Genomic DNA, 9922 nt, shown 5'->3' on the forward strand with positions numbered 1-9922 from the left:
AGCAAGGCGAGAGCGGCCGACCCTGAGGGCCTCGAGCGAACCGAGGCGAGGCTTCCGAGGCTGCCTGAAGCGAAGCGAGCCGAGCTCAGGCGAAGCGAGCCTGCTGCTCTCGTGCGCGCTGCTTAGCGCCAGTGCGCTCCCAGCCTAATGAGCTCCTGCCCGAGCCCGCGCTCCCGGTCGTGTCCGCGCCGTGGCCGGGCCGCCCGCGGGACGCGGCAGCGGGAGAGCCCCGAGCCGGGCGAGCTGAACGGGAGGCGGCGGCGCTTGCCCGCCCGCCGTCGGGGAGCCGAGGCGAGGCGAGCGGAGCCGAAGAGGCGAATGCAGGCGCCAAGAGCCGAGTTGAGGCGCCAAGAGCCGACTCGAGCCGAGCGTCTCCGGAGCGAGCCGAGCTCCGCCGAGCGCCGCAGCATCCCGGGTAGGGCGAGGCGCCGGGCCGGGCTCGGGGTGCAGCCGGGGCTCTGGGAGGCTTCCCCGCCTGTCCCTCTCTCTAGCCCTCCTTCCTTCTCCCCGTCTTCGCCTTCTCTCGCTCCCTTTCCCCCATTCCCTCTCCCCCCGCAAAGCCGGCTCCTTCCTGTCCTGTCCCTAGCCCGCTACTCCCTTCTGTTCCCCCTGTCTCCTTCCTCTGCCCAGCCTCCGTGTACCCTCGTCCCGGGCTTTCCCTTCCCGTGCCGCTTTCCTGCACAGCCCGAGCTCCCTCGCCGCCCTTTGTCGTGCCCTGCTCTCGCTCCTCTCTTCCCGTGCCCCCTTTCCTTCTTTGCCCCGCAGCCGCGGGGCTCGGGCTGCCGGAGAATAAAGCCCCGAGGGCCGGAGCCCGGCGCCCCTGGGCCCTTGCGGGAGTCCCCGCGCGGGGCCGGAGGCTCTCGGCGGATCCCCCCGTGCCGCTCAAGCAGCGCGGCCGACAGCGCCGGAGCTGCGGCTTTGCCGGCATCGCGCTGAGAGCGGCCCCCGCTCCGTGCCGGGCCGTCCCCGCCGTCTGTGCCGCTCCCTCTCTCGCTGCCCCTGGCCCGTGACAGCGAGGCTGGGCAGGAACCTCAAGCCTTCTGGGGGCTGCCCCCCCTTTCTTGTTGCAGCAGAATCCCTTGCTGGGGCCATGCACGTGTGGGAAGGGCTTGGGGGAAGCGCTGCGCTGCTGTCCGGGGCAGTCGGATTCGTTCGGAGCCTTCTTTGGGGGTCAGGGAAAGGCGGGGTGAAGACTCGGGGCTCTGATGCCGTTGGGGGCACCCCAAGGTGCCCGGGAGAGGGAGCCCCACGGCGGTGCAGGAGCAGGTGGGGGGCGGGCGAGGGGCGGGGGTCACGCTGGGTGCCGTCCCCCGGAGGGACCCAAAGCTGCCACCAAATGCACAGGGAGGGGTGAGTGGGTGTAGGATGCTAAAACCTGGCAAGGCATTCGGTTTTCTAGGTATTGCTAAAGAATAGGAATTGGTCTCTAAACTCAGCTGGGGAGAAACCCTCTCTATGCACTCATTTGTTTACAGGAATGTAGAAGGTTCCGACTGGAGATGGGTAGTAGTTCTGAAGATATTGCCGTGAGGTTTTGATCTAGGAACGGACCGAGCTGTGCCCTGGAACCCTCAGAACAGCTGCAGGGGCTGAAGGCGATAGAAAGGGCTCTCTGGCACCTTTTGCCTCCGTTCTCTGCCAGCGCCCAAAGCGTGTCGCAGTCCCGGAAGAGGCGCTTGTCATCCCGAGAGCCAAAAGGAAGACGTGTAAAATCCCAGCTCTGCCTTGTGTTTCGTGTGGGTTTTTTACTTCGTATTGATGTCATTCCAGAGAGCAAGGAAAGAAGAAATGTGACCGGCTCCCACTATTACTGTGTGAAGGCTTTCTTGAAAGGCTGCTGTATTTCTATTGTCTTTTTCCACTCCAAGCTTGACTTTTGCCCTCGTTTTTCGAGCTCTGCTGCATTGGGGGTGTCCCAAGGAGGGCGGGGTTCCTCAGCAGGGCTCTTAGGAGGCGGCGCTGATTCTGCTTTTTCTGCAGGCGTCTCAAAGCGTGCTACCAGAATGACAGTTTTGTGCACTGGAAAGCTTTCCCTCAGTGCCATCAGCGCACGTCCGTGTCTGAATTGTGGAAGCAGACGGACTAAGAAAAGCCAGCACCCGGAGCAGATTTCTGTTGGCTCTGTGTCTGTGAGAAGCGGGCTGTGTGCTGGACGGGGAGAGGCGCTGTTGGGGAGTGGCATCAGCGCCAGGTGTGAGCTGTGAGGATGATGAGGGGCCGGCTCCTGCCGGGGGGGGGGGGGTGCGAGGCTGTTTTAGGGGGAGGCTTCGCCTCAGCTGCCTTTTGCATGGAGCTGCTGAGTAGAGGGGTTCATGGGGGGGCTCCCGGGGCTGTCTCATGGAAGGACTGCGAGAGCTTCTGGCAGCGTCTGGGCGAACACCTGGATACGCGCTTGGATCCGCGGAGCATCGCTTCAAGGAGGTGCCGAGGGACGAATCTTTGCGCCGGGAAGCAGCAGCCGAACGGCTGAGGGCGTGTGGATTTGGAGCGGGGACTTTGGTCCTTTCCCTTTTCAATTGGATCTTGGCAGTCCCCCCTCCCCGCTTCCCCAGGAACAAAAAGGGAGCTTGTGAAGACAAAAGAAATGAAGGAGAGGCAAGCAGCTACTCTCCTAATATTGTCTGTGTTTGAACTAGGGGGGATCCGCTTTCGCTTGCGGTTCCAAGGATGTCGATTGAAGGAAAAGCTGCCTTTTCCCGGCTGTTAGGGGTATCCCAGGGGTGACAGGGAATCCCTGCGTTCCATTTGAACGGGAATGGGCAAAGTATTGTTGTCATCGGATGGCTTTGATTTGAAGGTAGCCAGCCCATTTTCATCATCCTAAGGTTTAAATGGAGGGGACAGCGCTGGTGTCCCTCCTTAGCAAGGGTTTGAATGGAGGTCAAAATCCCCCCTTGCACATGGCTTGAAGGATTTCATTGGAGGAAAGCCCCTTCTTTTCTGCTCTCCTAGGGGATGAACTTGAAGGGGAGAAGCCATTTCTTTGCCCTTGTTGAAGCGAGGTGAGCGCCGCCCGCGGCGTCAGTTTCGGGGTTGAGTTGCGGGAAGCCGCAGCTCTGGCGGCGTTTGCAGGGCTGCAGTCGGGCTGTGCCGCTGCATTTGAGGGCGCTTCTTGTGGCCGCGGCCCGGGCCGGAGCGTTGCCGCTCGGGAGCGCTGCCGGCCCGGGCCGGGCGGGTGCCGAGGCGCACGGGGAATTTGGCGCGGCAGCGGCGGAGCCGCTTTGCCGGTGCGAGCCGCCGTGCGGAGCCGAGGGCAGCTGGCGCCGGGCCGGCCAAGGGCGGCAGAGGCGGCGCGGGCGCTGCTGCGCCGGCCCGGCCGGTGCCGGCCGCTCTGTCCGCTCCGGGCGCGGGGCTCGGGCGCCGCCGGGGCCCCCCGGGCAGGGGGAGCGGGCGGGGGCGGGGGGGTCTCCGGGGCGGCGCCGCCCCTGCGCGCCGGAGCAGCCGCCGGAGGAGCCGCTTTGCCGCCGGGAGCCGCGCTCCGTCCGGGGCCGGCAGCGCGCGGTTGGGCTGCCGCAAGTTCTTGGGTGTCGTGGTTCGGAGGTGCTTTGTAGGGATCGATCGCACGGGTTTGTTCTGGTCGCAGTGGGTGTGCGCTAAGGGCTATGGCGTTCTTCCTGACCGGTACGGTTCTCGGTTCTTCGGGTGGTGACGATAAAGGTTTGGTTTGAATCGAGTTCCGTAGTCGGATATTTTTTTTGCCGGGCTATTCTGTTTTTAAAGGCGTGCAATGGTTTCTACGGGTCGTTGCGTGAAGCAGCGGCTCGGATTTTAACTCTGTCGCCGTGGCTTTTATTAGCGTGGGCGTGTAGCGTTTGTTTCGGTGGGTTCGAGGTGGCGTCGTGTCGTTAATAGCGGCGGGGTTTTTAAAATCTCTCTAATTGCGTTTGTGTTTCTCGTCTTCCAGGGCTTTTATTTCTTTGGTTTGTTTGATTGTAGTGTACGTTTTATTGTGACGGATCATTTGGGAGATCTTGTCAATGGTTACGTTTCTCTTTCGGCTTTGTGTTTATTTCTGGGTGGTATTTTTATTTTGATCGAATGAGGCTCTATGCGTTTATTCTTCAGTTGGGAATAATTTTTTTGAGGTAAATTAAAGTTGCTTTGGTTTGGGGGACTTTTGTTTTACAAATGTATTTTCTTTTGGTTTTTTTTGTTTTTTTGTTTTTTTTTTTCTTTTGGTTTCTTGTTGTCCTTTGACGTATTTGGTGGTTATTGATCAGTTTTATTTTTGGGAACGTGGGTATTTATATGGTGGGTCTTTTTAAGTTGGGTTTTTTTTTTTTTTTTTGGGTAGTTATTTTCTTATTTTTTAGTGGTTGAGATTTTTTGTTTTTTTTCTATTTCGTTCATTAGTTCGCTTTCTAAAGTTCTTTTGACAGAGTATTGCTTATTCTTTGAGTTAGTGTAGATGTAGAATTTTGGTTAGTTTTTAAAATAACGTTCAGGGTCAGTGGCACTGATTGGAGTTGAGCGAGTTGGTTTGGGTTTTTTTAGAGGTTTTTGTGATTTGCTGCGTGTGTTTCTCAAGGGTTTTCTTTTCGTTTGGTTCCATTTTTCTGATGTGATGAGAACTGTTAGTGAAAAGAGTGTTGTGTGTTTTTTTCGCTGGCAGTCGTTTGGCTGGTGGAGGTATCTTGATGGTTTTGGAAGACATTGGTGGGAATTCGATGCTGTTTGTTTTGTCATTGCATTTAGGAATTGGATTTTAAATGTAAAATTCTAAGGATAGCTATCTTTAAACAAAACGAGTAGATGTGTAGAAATGGGAATAAACTTTCATTTTGATCTATTCGATCTCTATTTAAAATTTAACAGGTAACTTAAGTCATGATATATTCCAATAAGATATTGTATTTTTCAAAGAGCATTGTGTATGTTGATAGATATATCAATAGAGATGCTAAATATAAACACAGCTCAAAGGAAATTTTAAATCTAGAAATGTGTTGCGAATCTATGCAGATATATAGATCAAATTATTAAAGGATTGTAAATGTAAAGTTACATAAATCCATACAACACGTAATACAAGTGATACCGTATAGATCTTATGATGGTATATTATAGGAAACGGCTATAAATCTAGTACATCACTATGATATAATATCTAAAACATTATAGATATGGTAACTGTAAATACAACAACATTATTAAAAGTAGTTTAAAAGAAAGGATGGTTTTGTTTTTTACTTGGCAAAAGCAGGGGTTTTATTATAAAAACTACAAATACAAATGATAGAAAGGTAGAAATCTACTTGTAAAAAGATCTCATGAATACATCAAGATGGATATAAAAATTGAAAATATTAGAAAAAAGAAGTTGTAGCAGTAGATTTGGTACATGATAAAAATAATGATTTATCTCTATGATGTGAATAATAGATATGTGATATGTAATGATGAATGGAATGCATCAGTATAAACGGTGACTATAAAAGTGAATCTAATTATGCAAGCTCTAAATATAAAACTATTTCAATAGAGTTGAAAAGAAGGGTTTTTTGGTATTTGTTTGGTTAGAGATGGGATTTTTTTTGGAAGAATAAAAGTATGATAGAAATCTAAATGGAAGTCGAGAAATATACAGTCAATATATAATGATATTGCTAAAACCACAAAGTATGAATAAATACAGATAATAGGAATAGGCATAATAGATGGTATAAAGGACGTAACACATCACTGTCCGGTCTAAATATGCGTGTGAATAGAACTAGGAAAACTAGAACTATCAAATTTATTTCAAGAAGGCATGAAAGAAAGGGGGCTTATTTGGTTCTTGTTTGGTAAGAGGCAGGTTTCTGGCATTTATTTTTAGAGGAGTTTTTGGGGGGGATGGCCCCTGTTCTTTTTTGCCGCCTTGGCCGCCCGCAGGCCCAAGGCGCGCGGCGCCCCCGGCTGGGGTGGGCGGCAGTGCTGCCGCCTTGTGGGCAGAGCGCGGTACTGCAGCCCGCCGCCGCCGCCAGGCAGCCCTCTTGGGCGTGGCGCGTGGCGGAGTTTGTTTGACCTTCTGAAAATGGCGGCGAAAAGGGCGGGAAAGCGGAGGACCCTGGTGTGTCTATCCGGACTGCCTGCACGGAACACGGACGCCGGCGCAGCCCCGGCGGAATTTTTGTGGCGTTTTAGGTGTACCCAACATGGGCTGTGGGGTCAGCGGCGCCGTGGGCGGGCGTATTTTGGCGTGTTTCGGACCGGCATGTGAGTAACCGCCTCTCTCGGCCGAGGGGGCCTCTCTGCGCCGCCATGTTGGGAGTGGCGTGTCACCAATGTCGCGGGAGTTTGTTTGACCTTCTGAAAATGGCGGCCAAAAGGGCGGGGATATCGCGGACCCGGGAGTCTGCCGCCCTGTGGCCAGAGCGCGGTACTGCAGCCCCCCGAGCCAGCGCCCTGCCCCTCGCCGCTGGCTGCCGGGGGCGGGGCAAGGGCGCGGCTGCCGAGCGAGGCAAGGGCGAGGGGCGGGAGCGAGGGGCGGGCGGGGCGGGAGCGAGGGGCGGGCGGGGCGGGCTCGGTAAATGGCCGGGAGGGGTGAAAGACGTTCAGGAGTGCAAAAGGGACACGATGGCTGAGAAGAATGGCCGGGGGGGGGGGCGGCCCGGCGGGGCCGCTTTCGGCGGGCGGCGGAGGCGCGGTCGTAGCGCTCCGCGGGCCGGGGGCAGCGAGCGGGGGCGGGCGAACGCCGTCGGAACGGAGCTGCACCCCCCCCCGAGCCCGCACACGCGCCTCTCCAGGAAGCGACGGCGGGCCGGAAAATCCCGGCGGGGCGGCGGCGCTGCCCGCCCTTTCTGCCGCCAGCTTTGCAAGGTAAGACCGTCCGCCCCGCCCCGCCCCGTCCCGCCGCCCTCCGGTGTCTGTAAACAGACGGACTCCCTCTGGCTTCCCACTTCTCCGTGCTGGAGAGTGGGAGAAAGGTCCGTGCTGCTTGCCGTGTCCTCGGTGGGCAGAGAGCTCTGACCTTGCCTTGCATGGGCTGCTGAGGATTGGATCCATGGGGATGTGCTTTGATGCATTTAGTGACCTTTACAGATTTCTTTCCCCGCTTTTTTCAGTTCCCAGAATCATGGAAGAATTCAGGTTGCAAGGGGCTCTAAAGATCACCTCATTCCAAGGCTGCTGCTGCCGTGGGCAGGGACGTGCTTCCATCGAGCAGCTTGCTCAGAGCCTCATCGCAGAGCACCGACGGGCCTTGAGCACTTGCAGCGGTGGGGCAGCCCCGGGACCTCTGAGCAACCTGTGCCCTGTGCCAGCCAGGTGCCAGAGGAGGAAGGAAGCCCTTCCCACCTGGAGCAGAGGCTGCGTAGCCTTGTGTCACCGAGCGTGTGAGACAGAAAGGCCCTTCCTTTCTGGAGGGGTAACAACACTCAAAGCTCTTTCTCGGGACAAGCAGAGCAATGGAAGGCCAAAGTAGCCTTCAGTTCTTCCAGCAGCTTTGGGAACAACTTGAAGGAGGAGCAGAGCTGGCCTGGTGCCTGCCATGGCTGTCTGTCTTCTTGGCTGAGGCTTTATAAATGAGGCGCTTTTCTGTAGTTCCTTTTCAGGCATGACGTGCAAGTTGCCCCTAGAAGTCCAAAGGCAGCTGTTTTCTTAGCAGAAGGAAGTCAGGAGGAGGCAAAGCCAGCAGCTAAGTCTGGATAAAAAACTTGGCTAACCTCTTTTCCCCCCCTCCTCCAAACAGGCAAGTGTGAAGCACTCAGCAGAGATCTGCCCGGGAGGAAAAGCAGAGCCAATCTCTGAGAAGAAGGGACATGCGAGCTCTGGCGAGGACGGCTGCTCCCCCTGGCCTTGGTGTGGGACCTCCTGAGCTGCCATTCCTGTGGTGGGAGTGTTTCTCCTCTCCTCCAGCCAAGCCAGAGACCGCCTAGGGAAGGAGCAGGTAAGGTTGAAGTACCGAGGTCTCCCAGGTAAGAAGTGACACGGCAAAAGGAAATGGCCTCAACTTGCAGCAGGGAAGGCTTAGATTGGATTGGAGGGAAAATTTCTTCCCTGAAAGGGTGCTGAGGCGTAGGAGCAGGCTGCCCAGGAAAGTCCCCATGCCTGGAGACATGTCAAGGATGTCAAGATGTGGTGTTTAGGGACCTGACTTGGGGGGGCAGCAGCTGGGCTCGATGTCCTTAGAAGGCTTTTCCAACCGCAAGGATCCTACGGATCCTATGGTTCTGGAAAGCCTTGACCCCTCTGGCTCTAGCACAGCACCTGGATGCTGACAAAATGAGGCTGGTCCTAGAGCCTGGAGGTCCCTGTGCCACAGGGAGAGGACAAGCCGGTGTCACCTGCAGGGAGGGTCTCGTCCCCAGAGAGCCGTCAGTGACTCCGTCCCTGCCCGGGGCTCTGGGTGCGCCCTCGGGGGGCGGGGGACGACACCTGCCCTCAGGTGTCCCTCTGGGCACCTGGGAAGGGAACCAGGTCCATCCGTGCGGCAGCTCCAGGGCTTGCAGGCTTTGGGGCTTTGCAGCTGTGTGCCTTGTCACAAGGTGGCAGGGACGTGACACTGCCTGGCAACGCTGCTGGCCTCGGATCCTTGCTGCTCTCATCCTTATCCCATATGGATTTAGCAGCAATCTTCTGTCTTTGCTTTCAAACTGTCCTTGGGAGAGTTCCAAGAGAGGGTCATTAGTTATTTCAAAGCCTACATCTTTTACCTCTTGGCACTGAAGAGAAAAGACACAAACCTGCTTTGCATCCTTCTGCCTGGAAGTCATTGTGACACACAGGGAAGGGAGGAAGGGGCTGGCCGGGGTCAGCCTCTGCTGAGCCTCAGCTCTGGCTGCTCCTGCTCACAGGGTAAAGCCAAAAGCTGTCGTGATCAAAAACGCAGGCCGCCCTTCTGACCTGAGTCACAGGGGCCGTTTCTTCTGAATGAATCAAGGTGGGAAATCATTCTTGGAGCTTCAGAAGAAAAAAAACCCCAAAACCGTAGGTACGTTTGTAAGAGTGGGTATGTACGTACATTTCCTTCGATGAAGAAGAAAATCTTAGAAATATCATGTCACGTCTGGCTTCCTAGAGAAGATCCTGACCTCTGGGCTTCTGAAAGCAAATGGCTGTGCATTTATAGGAGCGTTTCCCTTCTTTTTATGTGCCTCCCCCAGTCATCTTCTACCCTTGCCCACGGCAAGGAGAGCGCGGTGATTTGGCTGCTCCGCTCTGCCGAGGTTGTTGCAGGCTGTGTAGCAGGGAGTGAGGCCTTTTGTGGCTGCTCATCAGACATTTTCCTACAGCCTTCTCCCTGCAATGGTAAAATGAGACTTGTGTTAGCGAGCAGTCAAGTAGAGCAGGTAACATTAGAAAAGAATTGTTTCTGAGCTGCTGTTCACTAGCACGTGTTTCCCCTTTCCGGCAGAGTGCAGCCGCCCAAGAAGGGATTTTTTTGGCTCAGCCAGATGTGCTCCCGCCTCCCACCGAGACGCTGAGACGGAGCTGAGTTTGCCTTCCAATGTCTTGGAACAGAGGTTCATGGGAAGTTTTCTCAGCTATCTAAGGCACGGAGCCCTGGAGCCAAGTCAGCCTGAGCTGCTGCGTGCTTGCTGTGAGCCTTGAGGTGAGCGCACATCGTTGCGGGCTTGGGATCGATTGAAATGCGCTAAGGAAACCAGCTCTGGGGAGGGAGGGAGGGAGGAAGGGAAATGCTCTCTTAACATGTGCCAATTCTTCTGTCAAACCCATCAGGGCAGGACAGCGTTCAGACTGAAAGTGTAAGAAGATGTGGAGTGAGACAGAATCTGACAGGAGCACCGGACTCACAAGTGCATGAATTTTGCTTTTTGCTTGGATTCAAACTCGGAAGTTGTAAGGAATTTGGGAAGGAGAAGGGACATTTCAGAAGGAGAAGAAGAAAAAGAAGTTGTTGTTTTTACAGCCCTGGCAAAATCTTTGGTTCTAGCTAATAAAGGAAGCTAGTTGAAATAAAAAAAAAGAAAAAAATGGG

General features: G+C 54.9%; 1 long non-coding RNA gene across 1 annotated transcript; it reads left to right on the top strand.

Annotated features, from left to right (window-relative positions):
* Window positions 1–6840: 6840 nt before the first annotated feature.
* Window positions 6841–9922, top strand: LOC129133818 (uncharacterized). Its single transcript, XR_013180605.1, has 3 exons — window positions 6841–7870; window positions 9338–9535; window positions 9664–9922. It is a non-coding gene; the product is annotated as an uncharacterized LOC129133818 (long non-coding RNA).

The sequence above is a fragment of the Agelaius phoeniceus genome, unplaced genomic scaffold (genome assembly GCF_051311805.1).
Source record: "Agelaius phoeniceus isolate bAgePho1 unplaced genomic scaffold, bAgePho1.hap1 Scaffold_289, whole genome shotgun sequence".
Lineage (NCBI taxonomy): Eukaryota > Metazoa > Chordata > Aves > Passeriformes > Icteridae > Agelaius > Agelaius phoeniceus.